This window comes from Salvelinus fontinalis, chromosome 1 (assembly GCF_029448725.1).
Source record: "Salvelinus fontinalis isolate EN_2023a chromosome 1, ASM2944872v1, whole genome shotgun sequence".
NCBI classification, from domain to species: Eukaryota; Metazoa; Chordata; class Actinopteri; order Salmoniformes; family Salmonidae; genus Salvelinus; species Salvelinus fontinalis.
In genome coordinates this window covers 97,549,656-97,575,173 of record NC_074665.1, presented here as the reverse complement: position 1 = coordinate 97,575,173, position 25,518 = coordinate 97,549,656, and the positions used below count along the sequence as shown (strand labels likewise).

At 47.1% G+C, this 25,518-nt stretch overlaps 1 protein-coding gene across 1 annotated transcript in view; it reads right to left on the bottom strand.

Moving 5' to 3' along the window:
- The window catches only part of LOC129864913 (WD repeat-containing and planar cell polarity effector protein fritz homolog), a 114,197-nt gene extending 89,875 nt beyond the window's left edge, over positions 1–24,322 (bottom strand). Inside the window, exon 1 of the mRNA XM_055937240.1 lies at positions 23,773–24,322. The gene's annotated coding sequence lies outside the window, so the exon portion shown is untranslated. The remainder of the gene's footprint in view (positions 1–23,772) is intronic.
- Between the last annotated feature and the right edge of the window lie 1,196 nt (positions 24,323–25,518).

The window sequence follows — 25,518 nt, the reverse complement described above, 5'->3', positions numbered from 1 at the left end:
GACAGGAATGGAGGGAGGGCATGCGGAGGTAAGGGGTTGTTGTCACGGTGACAGGAATGGAGGGAGGGCATGCGGAGGTGAGGGGTTGTTGTCACGGTGACAGGAATGGAGGGAGGGCATGCGGAGGTGAGGGGTTGAAGAGTTCAGACAAGAGGAAGTAAAAAGGAGGACGAGGAGAGAGAGAATGTGGTTCTGTTTGACCCTGAGGCCTCCAGTGCACTTCACGTATTACAATACACCAGGCGTGTTCCCAAATGGCTCCCTATTCACTATTTCAGAGCCCTATGTACCCTGGTCAAAAGTAGTGCACTACGTAGGGAATAGGGGTACAATTTGAGATGCAGCATAGTACAATAGTGAGGCATACTCTCCACTTGGGTTTCTCAACACCGCTCAGAGTAGAAGAGCTGATCTCAGATCAGTTAAGCCTTTCAGATCATATTGAATATGAAATATGGACGGGTGGGACCTGATCCTAGATCAGTACTTCTACGCTAACACTTTTCCTTCCAGTATAACGAGGCTCAATTTCAAAGTATTGGGTTGTTTGAACTTCTGTGGATATTTGAGGTTAACAGCTGGGCCAATATAACATAGTCTATCTACATCCTGTTGCTGAGGGTCTAATCTTAGGTCACATTTCAATCAATCACAGCAAATACAATTAAACACACACCGTGCTCCTCACAAACACACACACACACACACACACACACACACACACACACACACACACACACACACACACACACACACACACACACACACACACACACACACACACAAAGAGATCAAGGTTTACTTCAGCATCAGATGAGCCACCATTCTCCGGGTATCGGTTTGTGTACACTGACTCTCAGGTTCCCTAAGCACATCAGCAAACGTCATTAGAGGAGGTAATGGAGGGAATAAGGAGGATAGAAGACGAGAGGAGAGAAAAGAGAGAAGAGAGGAGAGAGAAGAGAAGAGAGGAGAAGAGAGGAGAAGAGGAGAGAGAAGAGAGGAGAGGAGAGAGAAGAGAGGAGAAGAGAGGAGAAGAGAGAGGAGAGGAGAGAGGAGAAGAGAAGAGAACAGAGAGAAGAGGAGAAGAGAACAGAGACCCCAAAGCTCTGGTCATCGGCACGTGAAGAGGAAGTATTTCCAAAGCATCAACACTGCTGTCGGCTACAGAGATGAAAAGGACTCCCAGCCTCCCAGAGATGTCCCCTCAGTGTCCTCTGTCAGGGATTAAAGGTGACATGTGTCACAAAGACCGTGTCTTTGTTTCTGTTCTTGGATTTACTGCTGCCCGTTGTTCGCCCCTCAACCGTCAACCGTCAACCTCACACACACACACACACACACACACACACACACACACACACACACACAGTAAAGCTTTTCTCTGTGGCCCCGTTGACACAAACAAACGCACACCAGTTAAAGGTTTTCCCAATGTGTTCTTTGACTGGTGTGTGTGTGTGTGTGTGTGTGTGTGTGTGTGTGTGTGTGTGTGTGTGTGTGTGTGTGTCTACTCTGGTGGGTGTGTGTGTGTTTACTTGTGTGTGTGGTACAGAGAGACCCTGTGGGACAGAAAGGTCAGGATCTGTGTTCCCAGATCCCAGACTCCCCAGCTGCATTATTACCACGGTAACATCCTGTCTGTCCCCCTGTCACTGCCCAGACACTGTCACTGTGTGTCTTTGTGTGTGTGTGACACTGTAGCCATGGCGATGGACGGTAGTGGTTTTGACCTTCCGTTCTTGTGAATGACACATCATCAGAACGTTCCTCAGACCCTCCGTTCTAGTGAATGACGTTCCTCAGACCCTCCGTTCTAGTGAATGACGTTCCTCAGACCCTCCGTTCTAGTGAATGACGTTCCTCAGACCCTCCATTCTAGTGATTGACACATCATCAGAACGTTCCTCAGACCCTCCGTTCTAGTGATTGACACATCATCAGAACGTTACTCAGACCCTCCGTTCTAGTGATTGCTTCTACATCTGCATCATGTAGACGGACCTCAGACCCTCAGTTCTAGAGACTGACACATCATGTGGACGGAACTCAGACCCTCAGTTCTAGAGACTGACACATCATTTGGACGGACCTCAGACTCTCAGTTCTAGAGACTGACACATCATGTAGATGGAGCTCAGACCCTCAGTTCTAGAGACTGACACATCATGTAGATGGAGCTCAGACCCTCAGTTCTAGAGACTGACATCATGTAGACGGACCTCAGACCCTCAGTTCTAGAGACTGACACATCAAGTAGACGGACCTCAGACCCTCAGTTCTAGAGACTACACATCATGTAGACGGACCTCAGACCCTCAGTTCTAGAGACTGACACATCATGTGGACGGAACTCAGACCCTCAGTTCTAGAGATTGACATCATGTAGACGGACCTCAGACCCTCAGTTCTAGAGACTACACATCATGTAGACGGACCTCAGACCCTCAGTTCTAGAGACTGACACATCATGTAGACGGACCTCAGACCCTCAGTTCTAGAGACTACACATCATTTGGACGGACCTCAGACCCTCAGTTCTAGAGACTGACACATCATGTAGACGGACCTCAGACCCTCAGTTCTAGAGACTGACATCATGTAGATGGAGCTCAGACCCTCAGTTCTAGAGACTACACATCATGTAGACGGACCTCAGACTCTCAGTTCTAGAGACTGACACATCATGTAGAAGGACCTCAGACCCTCAGTTCTAGAGACTGACACATCATGTGGACGGAACTCAGACCCTCAGTTCTAGAGACTGACACATCATGTAGATGGAGCTCAGACCCTCAGTTCTAGAGACTGACACATCATGTAGATGGAGCTCAGACCCTCAGTTCTAGAGACTGACATCATGTAGACGGACCTCAGACCCTCAGTTCTAGAGACTGACACATCATGTAGACGGACCTCAGACCCTCAGTTCTAGAGACTGACATCATGTAGACGGACCTCAGACCCTCAGTTCTAGAGACTGACATCATGTAGATGGAGCTCAGACCCTCAGTTCTAGAGACTACACATCATGTAGATGGAGCTCAGACCCTCAGTTCTAGAGACTGACATCATGTAGACGGACCTCAGACCCTCAGTTCTAGAGACTACACATCATGTAGACGGACCTCAGACTCTCAGTTCTAGAGACTGACACATCATGTGGACGGAACTCAGACCCTCAGTTCTAGAGACTGACACATCATGTAGATGGAGCTCAGACCCTCAGTTCTAGAGACTGACACATCATGTAGATGGAGCTCAGACCCTCAGTTCTAGAGACTGACATCATGTAGACGGACCTCAGACCCTCAGTTCTAGAGACTGACACATCATGTAGACGGACCTCAGACCCTCAGTTCTAGAGACTGACATCATGTAGACGGACCTCAGACCCTCAGTTCTAGAGACTGACATCATGTAGATGGAGCTCAGACCCTCAGTTCTAGAGACTGACATCATGTAGATGGAGCTCAGACCCTCAGTTCTAGAGACTACACATCATGTAGATGGAGCTCAGACCCTCAGTTCTAGAGACTGACATCATGTAGACGGACCTCAGACCCTCAGTTCTAGAGACTGACATCATGTAGACGGACCTCAGACCCTCAGTTCTAGAGACTGACACATCATGTAGATGGAGCTCAGACCCTCAGTTCTAGAGACTACACATCATGTAGATGGAGCTCAGACCCTCAGTTCTAGAGACTGACATCATGAGATGGACCTCAGACCCTCCATTTTAGGGACAGTCACTAGAACGGAGGGTCAGGCCTCCTGAGTGGCGCAGTGATCTAAGGCACTGCATCGCAGTACTAGCTGTGTCACTAGAGATCCTGGTTCAAGTCCAGGTTCTGTCGCAGCTGGCTGCAACCGGGAGATCCATGAGGCGGCGCACAATTGGCCCAGCGTCGTCCGGGTTATGGGAGTGTTTGGCCGGCAGGGATATCCTTGTCCCATCGCGCTCTAGCGACTCCTGTGGCGGGCCGGGCGCTATGCACGCTGACATGGTTACCAGGTGTACCAGGCTGGCTTCCGGGTTAAGTGGGCATTGGGTCAAGAAGCAGTTGCTTGGGTTGTGTTTCGGAGGACACACGGCTCTCGACCTTCGCCTCTCCCGAGTCCGTACGGGAGTTGCAGCGATGGGACAAGACTGTAACTACCAATTGGAAACGACAAAATATATATTTTTAAATACAACACATAAGAATGGAGGGTCTCAGGTCCACATTCTAGAGACTGACACATCATGTGTCAGTCTGTCCTCAGTTACACTCCAATCATTTTAAAGGGATAGGTCGATATTTTGGCAATCAAGCCCTTGTTTCTACTTACCCAGAGTCAGATTAACTCATGGATACCATTTGTATGTCTCTGTGTGCAGTTTGAGGTGAGTTTAAGTTATTTTCTGGAGCCATTGCTAACTAGAGTTAGCACAATGACTGAAAGACTACAGGAACAACTAGCATGCTAGCTAGAAAACAGGCTCAAACTATCCCTTTAAACCCTTGGCTTTTAGAGGTTGAGGGATTCAGGCCATAGAACATGACAGAGACAGGCAGACGACCAATGCTAAAGCCTACTCCTCATTGTGGACAGCCTGGTCCTCTCATTGTGAACAGCCTACTCCTCTCATTGTGAACAGCCTACTCCTCTCATTGTGCACAGCCTACTCCTCATTGTGAACAGCCTACTCCTCTCATTGTGGACAGCCTACTCCTCATTGTGGACAGCCTACTCCTCATTGTGGACAGCCTGGTCCTCTCATTGTGAACAGCCTACTCCTCTCATTGTGAACAGCCTACTCCTCTCATTGTGGACAGCCTACTCCTCATTGTGGACAGCCTACTCCTCTGATTGTGGACAGCCTACTCCTCTGATTGTGGACAGCCTACTCCTCTGATTGTGGACAGCCTACTCCTCTCATTGTGAACAGCCACTACTCTCATTGTGGACAGCCTACTCATTGTGGACAGCCTACTCCTCTGATTGTGGACAGCCTACTCCTCTGATTGTGGACAGCCTACTCCTCTGATTGTGGACAGCCTACTCCTCTGATTGTGGACAGCCTACTCCTCTCGTTGTGGACAGCCTACTCCTCTCGTTGTGGACAGCCTACTCCTCATTGTGAACAGCCTACTCCTCATTGTGAACAGCCTACTCCTCTCATTGTGGACAGCCTACTCCTCTCATTGTGGACAGCCTACTCCTCTCATTGTGGACAGCCTACTCCTCTCATTGTGGACAGCCTACTCCTCTCATTGTGGACAGCCTACTCCTCTCATTGTGGACAGCCTACTCCTCTCATTGTGGACAGCCTACTCCTCTCATTGTGGACAGCCTACTCCTCTCATTGTGGACAGCCTACTCCTCTCATTGTGGACAGCCTACTCCTCATTGTGGACAGCCTACTCCTCTCATTGTGGACAGCCTACTCCTCTCATTGTGGACAGCCTACTCCTCATTGTGGACAGCCTACTCCTCATTGTGAACAGCCTACTCCTCATTGTGGACAGCCTACTCCTCTCATTGTGGACAGCCTACTCCTCTCATTGTGGACAGCCTACTCCTCTCATTGTGGACAGCCTACTCCTCTCATTGTGAACAGCCTACTCCTCTCATTGTGCACAGCCTACTCCTCATTGTGAACAGCCTACTCCTCTCATTGTGGACAGCCTACTCCTCATTGTGGACAGCCTACTCCTCATTGTGGACAGCCTGGTCCTCTCATTGTGAACAGCCTACTCCTCTCATTGTGAACAGCCTACTCCTCTCATTGTGGACAGCCTACTCCTCATTGTGGACAGCCTACTCCTCTGATTGTGGACAGCCTACTCCTCTGATTGTGGACAGCCTACTCCTCTGATTGTGGACAGCCTACTCCTCTCATTGTGAACAGCCACTACTCTCATTGTGGACAGCCTACTCATTGTGGACAGCCTACTCCTCTGATTGTGGACAGCCTACTCCTCTGATTGTGGACAGCCTACTCCTCTGATTGTGGACAGCCTACTCCTCTGATTGTGGACAGCCTACTCCTCTCGTTGTGGACAGCCTACTCCTCTCGTTGTGGACAGCCTACTCCTCATTGTGAACAGCCTACTCCTCATTGTGAACAGCCTACTCCTCTCATTGTGGACAGCCTACTCCTCTCATTGTGGACAGCCTACTCCTCTCATTGTGGACAGCCTACTCCTCTCATTGTGGACAGCCTACTCCTCTCATTGTGGACAGCCTACTCCTCTCATTGTGGACAGCCTACTCCTCTCATTGTGGACAGCCTACTCCTCTCATTGTGGACAGCCTACTCCTCTCATTGTGGACAGCCTACTCCTCTCATTGTGGACAGCCTACTCCTCATTGTGGACAGCCTACTCCTCTCATTGTGGACAGCCTACTCCTCTCATTGTGGACAGCCTACTCCTCATTGTGGACAGCCTACTCCTCATTGTGAACAGCCTACTCCTCATTGTGGACAGCCTACTCCTCTCATTGTGGACAGCCTACTCCTCTCATTGTGGACAGCCTACTCCTCTCATTGTGGACAGCCTACTCCTCTCATTGTGGACAGCCTAGTCCTCATTGTGGACAGCCTAGTCCTCATTGTGGACAGCCTACTCCTCATTGTGGACAGCCTACTCCTCTGATTGTGGACAGCCTACTCCTCTGATTGTGGACAGCCTACTCCTCTCATTGTGGACACCCTACTCCTCTCATTGTGGACAGCCTACTCCTCTCATTGTGGACAGCCTACTCCTCTCATTGTGGACAGCCTACTCCTCTCATTGTGGACAGCCTACTCCTCTCATTGTGGACAGCCTACTCCTCTCATTGTGGACAGCCTACTCCTCTCATTGTGGACAGCCTACTCCTCTCATTGTGAACAGCCTACTCCTCATTGTGGACAGCCTACTCCTCATTGTGGACAGCCTACTCCTCTCATTGTGGACAGCCTACTCCTCTCATTGTGGACAGCCTACTCCTCATTGTGGACAGCCTACTCCTCATTGTGGACAGCCTACTCCTCATTGTGGACAGCCTACTCCTCATTGTGGACAGCCTACTCCTCATTGTGGACAGCCTACTCCTCATTGTGGACAGCCTACTCCTCATTGTGGACAGCCTACTCCTCTCATTGTGGACAGCCTACTCCTCTCATTGTGGACAGCCTACTCCTCTCATTGTGGACAGCCTACTCCTCTCATTGTGGACAGCCTACTCCTCTCATTGTGGACAGCCTAGTCCTCATTGTGGACAGCCTACTCCTCATTGTGAACAGCCTACTCCTCATTGTGAACAGCCTACTCCTCTCATTGTGGACAGCCTACTCCTCTCATTGTGGACAGCCTACTCCTCTCATTGTGGACAGCCTACTCCTCTCATTGTGAACAGCCTACTCCTCTCATTGTGGACAGCCTACTCCTCATTGTGGACAGCCTACTCCTCATTGTGGACAGCCTACTCCTCATTGTGGACAGCCTACTCCTCATTGTAGACAGCCTACTCCTCATTGTGGACAGCCTACTCCTCTCATTGTGGACAGCCTACTCCTCTCATTGTGGACAGCCTAGTCCTCATTGTGGACAGCCTACTCCTCATTGTGGACAGCCTACTCCTCATTGTGGACAGCCTACTCCTCATTGTGGACAGCCTACTCCTCTCATTGTGGACAGCCTAGTCCTCATTGTGGACAGCCTACCCCTCTCATTGTGGACAGCCTACTCCTCATTGTGGACAGCCTACTCCTCTCATTGTGGACAGCCTAGTCCTCATTGTGGACAGCCTACTCCTCATTGTGGACAGCCTACTCCTCATTGTGGACAGCCTACTCCTCTCATTGTGGACAGCCTAGTCCTCATTGTGGACAGCCTACTCCTCATTGTGGACAGCCTACTCCTCATTGTGGACAGCCTACTCCTCTCATTGTGGACAGCCTACTCCTCTCATTGTGGACAGCCTACTCCTCTCATTGTGGACAGCCTACTCCTCTCATTGTGGTCAGCCTACTCCTCTCATTGTGGTCAGCCTACTCCTCTCATTGTGGTCAGCCTACTCCTCTCATTGTGGACAGCCTACTCCTCAGGTAGGATAATAAGATGTTAAGTTATTGTCATGGACCGGCGGTTGCCTAGGCTTGGTTCCAACAATTGCATCATGAGACAACAAACCCGTCAGAATAACAGGTCTAGTGTTATTAGTGATTGAACCTAAAGCCATGTTTCACCACAGACTCTACAAAACAACATGTTGAAGCAGGCTAACAGAAAGGTTCTCACTGAGGAATCTAGCTGACCTCTCTCCTAGGCCTCAGGTAACCCAGGAAACGGAGGTTGATCCTGAAGTAGAAAGGAACGTTTCAGCAGAAACTCTGTCATGAAAATTACAGATCTACCTAATCTGTTTCTAGTTGCTGTTAAACAAGTAGTATAATGTCAGAAAGCAAAGTAAAATAGCTGACAGACTTCGCTCTTTCATGGTCATGGGAATGAGTGTATATTATCAATTTCCATTCCTGCCTATGTATCGCTAATATAATATAATAATATGCCATTTAGCATACTTTTTTATGTAAAGCGACTTACAGTTATGCATGCGTAGACTTTTGGTATGGTTGGCCCCAGCGGGAATCAAACCTACATTCCTGGTGTTGCAAGCACCATGTTCTACCAATTGAGCCATACAGGACCCCACTAGCTATTATAGCTACTGAGGTCTCTACCTAACACGAACCAGGTACCCCTTCTAGCCATTTCACCGCTCAGTCTGAGACGGACCAGGTACCTCTTTTAGCCCTTTCACCTCTCAGCCTGAGAAGCTGCAGAGGTCTGAAACGTGTCCACCCTACAGAGCGACACACACAGACACACACCTGGCGGCCCTCCATCTGACGGAAGGTCCAAGTGTCCAGCCATGTGTAAACACACACACGTCCAACAACCCTCCTCAGCGGGCACAAAGCTTCAGCACTCCAAACAATGCCATGGCCTGCGTCCACCCTACTACACCTCACACTCACACACGTTTAGCAGAGAGAAAAATTCTCCAGACAATGGCAGTGGTGCAGTTCTTTGCTAGGTCAAGTCCTGTCTTGTCAGGTCCTGTCCTGGCTTGTCAGGTCCTGTCTTGTCAGGTCCTGTCCTTTCTTGTCAGGTACTGGCTTGTCAGGTCCTGCCCTGGCTTGTCAGGTCCTGTTCTGTCTGGTCAGGTCCTGTCAGTCTTGTCAGGTCCTGTCTTGTCAGGTCCTGTCATGTCAGGTCCTGTCTTGTCAGGTCCTGCCCTGTCTTGTCAGGTCCTGTCTTGTCAGGTCCTGTCCTGTCCTGTCAGGTCCTGTCTTGTCAGGTCCTGGCTTGTCAGGTCCTGCCCTGGCTTGTCAGAATATCTCATAATGAGCCTTTGATTGGTCAGATTGTGTCAGTAATTCCTTATTATGTACTTTGTAATGTTGTGCTGCATTATGGGAATGAGGACTCCCTCATTCCCATAAATAAAGGTGTAATTTATAATAATTTTAATATATTGTGACAAATCTGGAACATATTCTAACAACTTCGAACAAGTATTCAGAAATTAGCCTAAACCCCAAATTAGATGCATGCTATTGCGTACACAAATCTTTTAGGAATCCATTCTTTGTAAATCACCATAACCTCACAGTTTGTCCCTTTCCAGGCCACATAAGAGACACCATGTTGTTTCCTTCTTCCTCCAGACCTCTAGATGTGACCCTCTCCTTCATTCTGGAGCAGCTTTAAAGGGTGAAGCCCACTCATTTCAAAGCTGATTTTACACAGGTTTATGCTGTTCTGCCGTCGGAGCGTACCGTACCCCCACTAAGTCTTAGACTATGTCCCTTTACCATGTATAGTCTATGTCAGAGTCTCAAATACCATCCTTTTCCCTCTAGGTCCTGGTTAAAAGTAGTGCACTATATAGTGAATAGGGCTCCATTTGGGATGTTGTGTATAGGCCTGTTCAGTTCCCCAGAGACCCGCGGTGTGTTTGTGATTTCATGGAGCTTTTCCTCCAGCCTGTTAACCATCTGTACATTTAGTCACCTTTATTAGAAGACTGTGCAATAGCCACTTGAGCGCGTACGACCAAAAGCACCCAGAACATTGGTTGAGAAAACCGTCGTGTTATGTGGAGGGTAAATAAATGATTGGTCGACAGGCTCTGGGCTGAAGGACTTTTGGTAACTTCAAGAACCGTGGCCATTTGAGGTAAATGTATCTTCCACTGGGTTTCTGGTTAACCCTGTTAGTTGGGCTTATGGACAAACAGATGTGTCCGTTCTCAATACATAAAATCAGCATTTGACTACGACAACTTGTGAACATCATACTTAATAACGTCAATGTGACCAAACTACAACTTCTCTCAGGGTCTCGTCTGTCTCCACTGCTGTGAGGGTGGCTCTGGGTGCGTCCCAAAGGGGACCCTATTCCCTATACAGTGCACTACTTTTGAAAGGGAATAGGGTGCCATTTGGCATTACTTTAAAAGTAGTGCACTATGTAGGGAACAGGTTGCCATCCTATGAGTAATTCCATGGCTAGCTGGAGATAGGGTAGAAGGCTTAAGTCATCATCACCGTCACACCGACTCACCCTGCCCTGATCAAGACACACAATCTACACTACACCCTCTCAGGCTATTGTGTGAGAAAACACACACACACACACACACACACACACACACACACACACACACACACACACACACACACACACACACACACACACACACCGCCTCTAACCTGGATCAGCCATGTGAGTTGCTGCTTCATTGGGCTAGGCCGTGCGTCTGTGTGTGTGTGTGTGTGTGTGTGTGTGTGTGTGTGTGTGTGGTATGTGAGAGAGAGTAGTAGGAACATGTCATATCTCTGCAGAAAGCTGTGTGTTGTGTGTGTCTGTGTATAGGCCTTGTGTGTGTGTGTGTGTGTCTGTGTATAGGCCTTGTGTGTGTGTGTGTGTGTCCTGGTGAAAACCACAAGCCTCCATTTCTCTGACGCGTGACACTGAGTGGCCACCTCGTCTTTCCTCCTTACCTTCCTCCCTGTCCTCCCCTCCTACACGTGTACACAAGTTTACCGCCGCCAGGACAACGGGTCGGGCCTATCCCGTTGGCACAGCAACCCAAACTATCCTGGTGACCCAGGGCAGTAGTCAAAATGGCCCTTAATCTAAACCGATGTCTTGTTGTGGGGGAAACCATTCCCCTCGGCAGCACTCTGTGGCCCTTTATAGCTGTGGCCCCCTCGGCAGCACTCTGTGGCCCTTTATAGCTGTGGCCCCCTCGGCAGCACTCTGTGGCCCTTTATAGCTGTGGCCCCCTCAGCAGCACTCTGTGGCTCTTTATGGTTGAGCCCCCCCTTGGCAGCACCCTGTGACCCTTTATGGCTGTGCAAGGAGGTGTGAACGCCAGACGAGACCCAACAGCCCCCTGAACCTCTGACCTGACTGTCCAGTTGGATGGATTTGGGCTAATGAAGAGGTGGTGGTGGAGGGATGTTGCTTTGAGTCACAAAGGGCACACTATTGCTATGTTGTGTACTACTTTTGACCAGGTCTCGTAGACTTAAAAGTAGTGCACTATGTAGGGAATATGGTGACATTTGGGAGACACATGTTGAGTGGGGTACTTGCTTGATTTTCCTTGTTAGACCCACAACAACAACAACGACGATGAAATGGGAGAAAAAACTAAAACACCTTTAAGTCGACATGAGGCGCTGCCTGCTGCCATATCAGAACACGTTGTTGTCACATTTTCAGTTATCCTCTGCTGCGTTCAGAAAAAAAGAAGTGTGTTTGTGTCGGGACCGTCAAAAACACAGAGGGAAAGGAGCAGCTGGAAAGATACAACGGGAGATCTTGGACTTGTGGCTGTCTGGCGCCCTCTTGTGTTGACAGGAAGAAGCTGCTGAGCCTTGGAGTGACACATCCCAAATGGCACCCTATTCCCTACACAGTGCACTACTTTTGACCAGGGTCCAGAGGGAATATGTATGGAATAGGGTGCCATTTGGGATCAACAATCCCTGAAGTGAAACAAAAAGAGACATGAACCTCCTTTTTCTCACCTTTCTAGAACTGGTAATCTGTATTAGTGTTAAATGGGAACAGACAGTCTGTATTAGTGTTGAATGGGAACAGACAGTCTGTATTAGTGTTAAATGGGAACAGACAGCCTGTATTAGTGTTAAATGAGAACTGGTAGTCTGTATTAGTGTTAAATGAGAACTGGTTGTCTGTATTAGTGTTAAATGGGAACAGACAGTCTGTATTAGTGTTAAATGAGAACTGGTAGTCTGTATTAGTGTTAAATGGGAAAAGACAGTCTGTATGTGTGTTAAATGGGAACAGACAGTCTGTATTAGTGTTAAATGGGAACAGACAGTCTGTATTAGTGTTAAATGGGAACAGACAGTCTGTATTAGTGTTAAATGGGAACAGACAGTCTGTATTAGTGTTAAATGGGAACAGACAGTCTGTATTAGTGTTAAATGGGAACTGGTAGTCTGTATTAGTGTTAAATGGGAACAGACAGTCTGTATTAGTGTTAAATGGGAACAGACAGTCTGTATTAGTGTTAAATGGGAACAGACAGTCTGTATTAGTGTTAAATGGGAACTGGTAGTCTGTATTAGTGTTAAATGGGGACTGATGAGGATCTTCTGTGGCGGAAGGAAACAAGACAGCCGTTCGTTGAGGAAATGAAGACATCATGAATCCCCCATCAATCAACGACCCAATGAAACAAATGTGCTTTGATTCCGTTACCTGTTTCACGGCCCATTTGCTTGTGCAAACACCGGAGGGAGAGAAAGACAGGGAGAGAGTGACAGAGAGAGGGAGTGACAGAAAGGGAGAGGTAGAGAGAGAGAGAGTAAGAGAGTGGTAGAGAGAGCGAGAGAGGCTAATGAGAGTGGTAGAGAGAGAGAGAGAGAGAGAGAGAGAGAGAGAGAGAGAGAGAGAGAGATCAATCATTCCAGACCCAGGGACATGTACTAGTATGTGGCGACCTAAACGCGTTCACAGTCAGAGCGTTCACAGTCAGAGCGTTCACAGTCAGAGCGTTCACAGTCAGAGCGTTCACAGTCAGAGCATTCACAGTCAGAGCATTCACAGTCAGAGCATTCACAGTCAGAGCATTCACAGTCAGAGCATTCACAGTCAGAGCATTCACAGTCAGAGCATTCACAGTCAGAGCATTCACAGTCAGGGCATTCACAGTCAGCCCACTGACACACCTATCAGATCACAGCAAAATCACAGCCTACTTGAACAGAGCAATGTTCATGTAATAATCATGAGGCATCAAAACTGAGCAACCTGCATACCATTAAGAGCAAATGTCAAATTGGCTTTTTACCAAATTACTGTAAGACAGACCACGTATTCACCCTGCACACCCTTATTGACAAACCAACAAACCAAAACAAAGGCTAAGTCTTCGAATGTTTTGTTGATTTAAAAAAATCTGACTCAATTTGGCATGAGGGTCTGCTATCTAAATTGATGGAAAGTGGTGTTGGGGGAAAACATACGACATAAAATCCATGTACACAAACAACAAGTGTGCGGTTAAAATTGGCAAAAAACATACATTTCTTTCCTCAGGGCCGGAGGGGTGAGACAGGGATGCAGCTTGAGCCCCAACCTCTTCAACATCTATATCAACGAATTGGAGAGGGAACTAGAACAGTCTGCAGCACCCGGCCTCACCCTACTAGAATCTGAAGTCAAATGTCTACTGATGATCTGGTGCTTCTGTCCCCAACCAAGGAGGGCCTACAGCAGCACCTAGATCTTCTGCACAGATTCTGTCAGACCTGGGCCCTGACAGTAAATCTCAGTAAGACAAAAATAATGGTATTCCAAAAAAGGTCTAGTTGCCAGGACCACAAATACAATTTCCATCTAGTCGAGCACACAAAAAATGACACATACCTCAGCCTAAACATCAGCACCACATGTAACTTCAACAAAGATGTGAACGATCTGAGAGATAACGCAAGAATGGCCTTCTACGCCATCAAAAGGAACATCAAATTTGACATACCAATTAGGATCTGGTAAAAAATACTTGAATCAGTCATAGAACCTTTATGGTTGTGAGATCTGGGGTCCGTCACCAACCAAGAATTCACAAAACGTGACAAACACCTAATTGAGACTCTGCATGCAGAATTCTGCAAAAACATCCTCAGTATACAACGTAAAATACCAAATATTGCATGCAGAGCAGAATTAAGACTATTCCAGCTAATTATCAAAATCCAAAAATGAGCAATTCAAATCTACAACCACCTAAACATAAGTGATTCTCAAATCTTCCATAACAAAGCCCTCACCTACAGAGAAATGAACCTGGAGAAGAGTCCCCTCTGCCAGCTGGTACATGGACTCTACTCACAACCAAATCAGCAGAAAACAAAAAGATGATTCTTTACAATTTTGTCAAGTAATTAACAAAAAACAGAGGAAACTGGAATGTTATTTGGCCCTAAACAGAGAGTACACAGTGGCAGAATACCTGACCACTGTGACTGACCCAAACTTAAGGAAAGCTTTGACTATGTACAGACTCAGTGAGCATAGCCTTGCTATTGAGAAAGGCCGCCGTAGGCAGACATGGCTCTCAAGAGAAGACAGGCTATGTGCACACTGCCCACAAAATGAGTTGGAAACTGAGCTGCACTTCCTAACCTGCCAAATGTATGACCATATTAGAGACACATATTTCCCTCAGATTACACAGATCCATGAAGAATTTGAAAACTAATCCAATCTTGATAAACTCCCATATCTACTGGGTGAAATACCACAGTGTGACATCATAGCAGCAAGATGTGTGACCTGTTGCCACAAGAAAAGGGGAACCAGTGAAGAACAAACACCATTGTAAATACAACCTATATTTATCTGCTTATTTTAACTTTCATGCTTCAACTATTTGCACATTAGTCCAATTACTTCGGCAAGGTAAACATGTTTCCCACGACAACCATTGAATTGAATTGTGTGAAAGAGACAGAGAGAGCGACAGAAAGACAGAGAGAGTGACGGAGAGAGAGAGATGAAGAGAGAGGGAGAAACGAAGAAAGAGAGAGAGAAGGATAGAGCGGGGAGGTTGCTAGGGGGAACACACTTCTGAAGTGAAAATCAGGTGTGTATTATTATTATTCAGTATGAATTGGCCTGTACCTCTGCCAAGAGCCTGCGTGTGTGTGTGTGTGCGTGGAGACCGGCAGCTTCTCTAACAGAATGCCTGGGGTTGTCTTCTTGAGTCCCTTTGTATTCTTAAGTCCTTTTTACATCCCAAATGGCACCCTATTCCCTATAAAGTGCACTACTTTTGACTAGGGTGCTATTTGGGACGTGCTCTCAGTTTCCTGCAGCTCTAGGGTTTAGGGAATAGGGTGTCACTCAGGACGTACCCTCAGTCTCCTGCAGCTCTGGGATGCAGTCTAAGTGAGTGTTTGGTGCAAACTGACACTTGGCACCAACTTGATTCAAACCTGCTTGGGTTTTCAGTTAATGAGCGAGCAGCACGTCAAGGCAGAGGACACACTTAGAACCCTGCAGACATGTCGTAAACGCACTAGGCAACAATCACAACAGCTCAAAGGCAACTGAACGGAAGGCTATTTCTGGTTAAAGGCCATTAAGGTGTTATCAACTCAGCAATGTGCAAGTGTTACTTTAGTTAAGAATAGGCCTCTTGAGGCGGCAGGTAGCCTAGTGGTTAGAGCGTTGGGCCAGTAACCGAAAGGTTGCTAGATCAAATCCCCAAGCTGACAAGGTAAAAATCTGTTGTTCTGCCCCTGAACAAGGCAGTTAACCCACTAGGCCATCATTGTAAATAATAATTTGATTTTAACAATCTGTACACAGAATGTTGTCAGCTAAGGGAAGACTGTTGTGAATGCTACACTATTTTAGAAAATAGATTATTAATGTATTTCCTCATTCTGTGTACTCAGACTAGGCTGTAAATACACCATACATAGCCGGCAGGGTTGGGCAACTCCAGTCCTCAGGGGCCTGATTGGTGTCACAGGAGTTGCCCAGCCCTGCAGGCCAAACCCAGCAACATGCAAGCACAAACACCAGAGTTCAACACAGCCCAACACTGATATCTAGTGTTCTCATGAGGTTACTGCATCTGTCTACCAGTCAATAACATGGGACACATAGATAATCTCTTCTATACCAAACAATTGAGCCACTGTCTGTCACTGTCTGCACTGCAATACTTGATAAAATAGTGCCTGGTCCAGGGCCTGTATTTAAAAAGCTTCAAGTCCGAGTGCTGATCTAGGATCAGGTCCCCCCTGGCTGTCCATAGTCTTATTCATTATGATCTAAAAGAAAACAGATCCTAGATCACCTCTTCGTGGATACAGGCTCTGATCCTGGTCCTCTTCCTAGGGCATCTTCCATCTAACACCTCATCCAAGTCAAGAGAATGTGACGACAGAATACGTTACCTTGTTGAGATACAGATCAGTGATAATAGTGTCTAAGATGTCTGGCAGGACAGCGATGGTGATATAAATCAGATCAGTGATAATGGTGATGATGTCTACGATGTCTGGTAGGACAGCGATGGTGATATAAATCAGATCAGTGATAATGGTGATGATGTCTACGATGTCTGGCAGGACAGCGATGGTGATATAAATCAGATCAGTGATAATGGTGATGATGTCTACGATGTCTGGCAGGACAGTGATGGTGATATAAATCAGATCAGTGATAATGGTGATGATGTCTACGATGACTGGCAGGACAGCGATGGTGATATAAAATCAGCCCTGGGGGATGTAGATAGTTTTTAGAATGAGTCTCAAAATGGCACCCTATGGGCCCTGGTCAAAAGTAGTGCACTATATAAGGGCCCTGGTCAAAAGTAGTGCACTATATAAGGGCCCTGGTCAAAAGTAGTGCACTATATTAGGGCCCTGGTCAAAAGTAGTGCACTATATTAGGGCCCTGGTCAAAAGTAGTGCACTATATTAGGGCCCTGATCAAAAGTAGTGCACTATATTTGGGCCCTGATCAAAAGTAGTGCACTATATTTGGGCCCTGATCAAAAGTAGTGCACTATATTTGGGCCCTGATCAAAAGTAGTGCACTATATAGGGCCCTTGTCAAAAGTAGTGCACTATATTAGGGCCCTGGTCAAAAGTAGTGCACTATATAGGGAATAGGGTGCCATTTGGGATGCTTCCATGGTGTGTGTGGAAGACTGGTTGTGCTGCTATCAGGACGGTTTATGGAACGCTAGGCTATCTGGGCTGAGAGGGAGATAAGAGTGGTAGCTATAGTCTGCCCTCTGTCATGTAGAAAATCTCACAGCGTGAAATAGATCACAATCGATGATTATGATTGACTGTTTTTTTCCATTCTTATAACACATGCCGTAAATATCCTCACAGCGTGAACATTATTACGGGTCAGCTGCTCCCACATCGGCTTATCAGATGGATAACGGCAGTGCCTGGTTGAAACTGACACTGTAAACAGGAAGAAATAAGTCATGATGACTTTTTAAATATATTATAGATTGTTTTGTGCTTCTGTCCGGGCTGGCTACATAGTAGAGAAGGTACTGTGGAGGGTGCAAGCTATCTTGACTGTAGGGTCACTGTGCTATACTCCCTGGGGACAAAGAGGAGGAGGACTGGGCTGCCCTCGCTGGGGATGAAGAGGAAGAGGAAGACTGGGCTGCCCTCACTGGGGATGAAGAAGAGGAGGACTGGGCTGCCCTCACTGGGGGTGAAGAGGAGGAGATAGGAGAGGGGGAGAGAGAGATAGGAGGAAAGGGAGTGAAGAAGAGAGGTAGAGGGCTAAGGTTGATGAGAAGAGAAGAGGGGAAAGTGGTCTGGAAGGAAGAAGAATGGAAAGAGGGGATACACTGTCATCATCACACATGTATGTATGTATGTATGTATGTATGTATGTATGTATGTATGTATGTATGCATGCATGTATGTATGTACGTGTGTATGTATGTATGTATGTATGTATGTATGTATGCATGCATGTATGTATGTATGTATGTATGTATGTATGTATGTATGTATGTATGTATGTATGTATGTATGCATGCATGTATGTATGTATGTATGTACGTGTGTACGTGTGTGCGTGTGTGCGTGCGTGTGTGCGTGTGTGCGCGTGTGCGCGTGTGTGTGTGTGTGTGTGAACAATCACAGCTCCCATCTCCTCTTGGGGCTCTTTTACATCAGCAGTCGTCACAAAGTGCCAAACAGAAACCCAGCCTGAAACCCCAAAGAGAAAGCAATGCAGATGTAGAAGCACAGTGGTGAGGAAAAACTCTACAGAAAGTTATTAAAACCATTTGAGATTGTTTTCAAATGTAGCCTATATCCCCAGAACAATGTGATAACACAAGTAAACAATAACAGACAGAGCATGGTCAGATCACAGGGAGCTCCACTCTCACCAATGAGGACGGATATACAGTATACAACTGTTTCTCTGCCCAGGCATCTTTTCCACAGACACAAGCATCCATAAGAAACCCCATCCAAAATGAACCCCAGGAAGAGTAGCTGCAGTCTTGGCAGGAACTACTGGGGATCCATAATAAATCCCAAGAAGAGTAGCTGCTGCCTTGGCAGGAACTACTGGGGATCCATAATAAACCCCAGAAAGAGTAGCTGCTGCCTTGGCAGGAACTACTGGGGATCCATAATAAACCCCAAGAAGAGTAGCTGCTGCCTTGGCAGGAACTACTGGGGATCCATAATAAACCCCAGGAAGAGTAGCTGCTGCCTTGGCAGGAACTACTGGGGATCCATAATAAACCCCAGGAAGAGTAACTGCTGCCTTGGCAGGAACTACTAGGGATTCATAATAAACCCCAGGAAGAGTAGCTGCTGCCTTGGCAGGAACTAATGGGGATCCATAATAAATCCCAGGAAGAGTAGCTGCTGCCTTGGCAGGAACTAATGAAGATCCATAATAAACCCCAGGAAGAGTAGCTGCTGCCTTGGCAGGAACTACTGGGGATCCATAATAAACCTCAGGAAGAGTAGCTGCTGCCTTGACAGGAACTAATGGGGATCCATAATAAACCCCAGGAAGAGTAGCTGCTGCCTCGGCAGGAACTACTGAGGATCCATAATAAACCTCAGGAAGAGTAGCTGCTGCCTTGACAGGAACTACTGGGGATCCATAATAAACCTCAGGAAGAGTAGCTGCTGCCTTGACAGGAACTAATGGGGATCCATAATAAACCCCAGGAAGAGTAGCTGCTGCCTTGGCAGGAACTACTGAGGATCCATAATAAACCTCAGGAAGAGTAGCTGTTGCCTTGGCAGGAACTAATGGGGATCCATAATAAATCCCAGGAAGAGTAGCTGCTGCCTTGGCAGGAACTACTGGGGATCCATAATAAATCCCAGGAAGAGTAGCTGCTGCCTTGGCAGGAACTAATGAAGATCCATAATAAACCCCAGGAAGAGTAGCTGCTGCCTTGGCAGGAACTACTGGGGATCCATAATAAACCCCAGGAAGAGTAGCTGCTGCCTTGGCAGGAACTAATGGGGATCCATGATAAACCCCAGGAAGAGTAGCTGTTGCTTTGGCAGGAACTAATGAAGATCCATAATAAACCCCAGGAAGAGTAGCTGCTGCCTTGGCAGGAACTAATGGGGATCCATAATAAACCCCAGGAAGAGTAGCTGCTGCCTTGGCAGGAACTACTGGGTATCCAAAATAAACCCCAGGAAGAGTAGCTGCTGCCTTGGCAGAAACTATTGGGGATCCATAATAAACCCCTACCTTTCCACCCCAGACAGAGAAGGTCTACCTTTCCACCCCAGACAGAGAAGGCCTCCCTTTCCACCCCAGACAGAGAAGGCCTACCTTTCCACCCCAGACAGAGAAGGTCTACCTTTCCACCCAAGACAGAGAAGGACTACCTTTCCACCCCAGACAGAGAAGGACTACCTTTCCACCCCAGACAGAGAAGGTCTACCTTTCCACCCCAGACAGAGAAGGTCTACCTTTCCACCCCAGACAGAGAAGGTCTACCTTTCCACCCCAGACAGAGAAGGCCTACCTTTCCACCCCAGACAGAGAAGGTCTACCTTTCCACCCCAGACAGAGAAGATCTACCTTTCCACCCCAGACAGAGAAGGTCTACCTTTCCACCCCAGACAGAGAAGGCCAACCTTTCCACCCCAGACAGAGCAGGTCTACCTTTCCACCCCAGAAAGAGAAGGTCTACCTTTCCACCCCAGACAGAGAAGGTCTACCTTTCCACTCCAGACAGAGAAGGTCTACCTTTCCACCCCAGACAGAGAAGGCCAACCTTTCCACCCCAGACAGAGAAGGCCTACCTTTCCACCCCAGACAGAGAAGGCCAACCTTTCCACCCCAGACAGAGAAGGCCTACCTTTCCACCCCAGACAGGGGTTTAAGCGTTGTGCTATCCTACAGAAAGTGAGTAGCTTTAATCAATTGATAGTGACATAATTAGATGACTTCCTAAGCAAAGTCAGCCTCTGAATGTCAAAGAAACAAAACAATGATACCCCCTTGTGCATCAGAGTCACGTCTTTCCTGGCTATTTTACACCTGGTTTCTAGCATAAAGCATCACTTTATACAAATGCAACATTTTTATACAAATGCAACATTTTCTAAAATTTTACTGAGTTATAGTTAATATAAGGAAATCAGTCAACTGAAATACATTAATTAGACCCTAATCTATGGATTTAACATGACTGGGCAGGGGTGCAGCCATGGGTGGGCCTAGGAGGGCAAAGGCCACCCACTTGGCAGCCAGACCCACCCACCCACTGGGGAGCCAGGCCCAGCCAATCAGAATGATTTTTTCCCCACAAAAGGGCTTTATTACAGAGAGAAATAATTGTTAGCAGGTTTCAGCATCACAATGTAAGTTACTCAAATCTGGTTTATTGTGAGGTCAATAGCTCTTGATAAATACATCACGGGCAAGAAACATCTTGTTTTTAATAAAGTCTATTATAGTAGTAGTAAGCTATCAAAGTTGACCTCTGGTCCTCCTCATCTTCACGCTCTCCTCCTCATCTTCACACTCTCCTCCTCATCTTCACACTCTCCTTCTCATCTTCATGCTCTCCTCCTCATCTCCTCCTTCACACTCTCCTTCTCAAACTGAACAGAACATAGGCTATAGTCTAGTAGTTGACCTCTGGTCCTCCTCATCTTCACACTCTCCTTCTCATCTTCACCCTCTCCTTCTCAAACTGAACAGAACTTAGGCTATAGGCTAGTAGTTGCACATTTTTTTGGACACTGCCTAATCAAAGATTATTTGCGGAAAAAACCTTTCCCTCTCCTCCTGAACTGCCACCGTAGCCCTACACAGCCACTGGTTAGGCAGCACACTGAAAACCCTTTCCCTCTCCTCCTGTACTGCCACTGTAGCCCTACACAGCCACTGGTTAGGCAGCACACGGAAAACCCTTTCCCTCTCCTCCTGTACTGCCACCGTAGCCCTACACAGCCACTGGTTAGGCAGCTCACGGAAAACCCTTTCCCTCTCCTCCTGTACTGCCACCGTAGCCCTACACAGCCACTGGTTAGGCAGCACACGGAAAACCCTTTCCCTCTCCTCCTGTACTGCCACCGTAGCCCTACACAGCCACTGGTTAGGCAGCACACGGAAAACCCTTTCCCTCTCCTCCTGAACTGCCACCGTAGCCCTACACAGCCACTGGTTAGGCAGCACACGGAAAACCCTTTCCCTCTCCTCCTGTACTGCCACCGTAGCCCTACACAGCCACTGGTTAGGCAGCACACGGAAAACCCTTTCCCTCTCCTCCTGTACTGCCACCGTAGTCCTACACAGCCACTGGTTAGGCAGCACACAGAAAACCCTTTCCCTCTCCTCCTGCACTGCCACCGTAGCCCTACACAGCCACTGGTTAGGCAGCACACAGAAAACCCTTTCCCTCTCCTCCTGTACTGCCACCGTAGCCCTACACAGCCACTGGTTAGGCAGCACACAGAAAACCCTTTCCCTCTCCTCCTGAACTGCCACCGTAGCCCTACACAGCCACTGGTTAGGCAGCACACGGAAAACCTTTATCAGCAGGAGCACAACAGGCTCAAGGTTGGAATATCCTTTGCAGTGTGTAATTCAGCCTAGTTTTATTCACACCATCCCAGCAGCTATCTTGGAAATATAACTCTGTGCTTCACTGAGCATGCACTTCATAGCCTAGTATAGCCTATGGATCATTTGATTGAGAACACACTAAATAGCCTATAGGTGCAATTGATATTGCACGCCCGCAGAGAATCAGAGATGAGGGGCGGCATCAGGCACACATCCATATATAGCCTAATAAGCAACTCATTCTAAAACACTGAGAAATATTGACATTTTATGAATTACATGACCCTCCATTCTGTACATTTCAATCTGTCTCTTAATCCACGTTTGATACAGTCCCAAAATGTTTTGCATGTCAGCAGTCAAGCTCTCGATATTGGACATTCAAGAAGCAAAGTGTCACCGGCCACGTCGGGGAGAATTTTTGCATTCCCTAACCTTTTACTATTAACCTAATTCTCCTAACCTGCTGCATTAATTCTCCTCACCTGCTGTGTAAAGTCACTTCTGCATGTAGAGGCACAGAAGACTAAGGGTTGATAGGATGTAACCTACAACTCTGGTCCCTTTGTCCAACTGATGTAATGACCCTGTAATGAGGGTACTATAATATTCATCACTAGGATCGTCTGACAGAGACACTATCTGCGTGTGCACCACACACAGCACTATACAGGGGGTCCTCTCAGTCTCCATACAATAAAAACAAAATGGGGAAATGGAAAGACACGGGAAGGATCCAAGTGATGGCATACATCAAGATGTTTGAATTTATTCTTGTAGGGACCTTAACCCAACAGCTAGCGACCATGTCAAGACGTTCGGACCTCTTCGCGTAAGGGTTAAGGTGTTGGCTTGACAGTCTCTGGACCCGTGTTCGAGATCTGGTCAGGATTACCCCCAGAATTCCCTACATTGGTGTCAGAAGTGGGATGGCCATCGGAGAGGCATGTACACGTGAGGGGCATGGTACAGAGAAGCGTAGGATCACGCTTTCCCAAAGGAAGAGGGCAATGTATAATGTAGCGACCTTAACCCAACACCAACCTAGTCAAGAGGTTCACCTCTTTGCATAATGGTTGAGGTGTTGGCTTGACAGTCACTGGACACGGGTTCGAGTCCCGGTCGGCGCTACCCACCGAATTCGCTACATTATCAATAAAGGGCTATTCCAATGAATTAAACAATCTCCATGATACGTTTTGGTTGAAAAGGTTAAATTGTAGGAGCAGGAATAGTGAGACCAAAGATACTTCCCCTTTCTTCTGTGGTGACCTTATCCTAATACTCCAGGCCAATTCAATCCCATCATTAGTTTGGTTTAATCCACTCTTTCATAATATTGCCTTTGTGGATAGGCAACATCCTCTCTCACTCACAGCTGTCAAAAGCCGACTCAATTTAAAACACAAAAAAATGCAACATGTTGATTAGGCTACTCACTAACCTCAATCAGCTCTCTAGAATCTCTTTTTAGGCAAAAACAAACCAACTATTTGCATTGTCTCTGGAATAACTTTCGATTATGCTAAAAACTTGCATGCAAACTGTATGCAAATGCAGCTATATACACAATGTCACTGTTGTCTCAAACGTTTATTGATATATGCATGCATCAACTTACACAGTGATGATGCTGAAGATTCGATGTTCCCCTGATATGAAATCACAACATGAAGACTGAAGATGGACTTTTGCAAGTTCTGGCTAAACAGCTAACACTAGCTAATAACAGCAACTTGTTTTCTAGATATCTGTAACTACAAATTCAGCAAGCTATGGACTGCTTGTGAAGCAGACATATTTTCAGGCTGTAAGGATTTCCCGACGTGTTTCATATAAACAAAAATGAGCTAAATCTTCAAAAACGAACATCCAAGACCGCTTAGCCAGCTTGCTAGAAAGGAAACGCTAGCTGTATATGTTTTGGGGGGGAATGGAGATTTGAGCGCCGTCTCTAGGCAACCACAAGCTTCACCCTCAACTTTTCAGCTGAGCAGAGCTGCTTAGCTTGTAAGCAACAACGCTAGCTATCTGGTTCCGTGTACCAAGAGAAAGTCATCTACACATGGATATTTTGGCCTTTTCCCCATATTGTGGCTTGCTTGTTACAACAATTTAGGGACATTTTTATAATAATACATTTATTTTCAGGTAAACTGGCCACGTGAAATCTAGATGTTTGTTCTCGCGACACGCGGGAAGGAACGCTGGCCTTTTTCTTCTTCTTCTTCTTCTTCTTCTTCTTCTTCAATGAGGTTAAACGGCAGTTGGCATCCAATTTGTTGCATTACCGCCACCTACTAGACTGGAGTACAACTCCCTTATACTTTGCTTGAAAAATTAAAATTCACTAAATAAATACTCTATCATCTAACACTACGATCACCAATTTCAAAATTATATAAAATAAAATGAACACCACCCTACTCCACTAATTAAATGTATTTATTCCTACCTCATGCCATCATCCTGAAAGGATGGGACATCACCACTTAACACACCCTGTAACTCTTCCGATGTGAAGTCTTGCACACCCAAATACTTCTCTGCTGCTGCCACCACAACCTCAATTTTCTGCGACTTCAGTTCCATCCCTGCATACAGTTGATAACCATTGCTATAAATGCTAGAAATCCAATCTTACTGAAACTTATTTAACTTTTTGTCCTATCCTCCTCCTCTTCCCTCCCTCCTCCTCTTCTCTCCCTCCTCCTCTTCCCTCCTCCTCCTCTTCCCTCCCTCCTCCTCTTCTCTCCCTCCTCCTCTTCCCTCCCTCCTCCTCTTCCCTCCCTCCTCCTCTTCCATCCCTCCTCCTCCTCTTCCCTCCATCCTCCTCTTCTCTCCCTCCTCCTCTTCCATCCCTCCTCCTCCTCCTCCTCCCTCCTCCTCTTCTCTCCCTCCTCCTCTTCCATCCCTCTTCCTCCTCCTCCCTCCCTCCTCCTCTTCTCACCCTCCTCCGCTTCCATCCCTCCTCCTCCTCCTCCCTCCCTCCTCCTCTTCTCTCCCTCCTCCTCTTCCCTCCTTCCTCCTCTTCCATCCCTCCTCCACTTCCCTCCCTCCCCATAGCTGTTGGTTGCTCCATTAGTCGCTAGTGTAACGGATGTGAAATGGCTAGCTAGTTAGCGGGTACGCGCTAGTAGCGTTTCAATCCGTTACCCATCGCTCCACAAAAGCCACGGCCCTTGCAGAGCAAGGTGCAACACTACTTCTAGGTTTCAGAGCAAGTGACGTAACTGATTGAAACGCTAGTAGCGCGTACCCGCTAACTAGCTAGCCATTTCACATCCGTTACACTAGATAACGTCATGACGTAGTAGTTATTTTAAAGGTTTGTTTTAGGCTTATGCTGCCCCTGTCTCTCATGCAA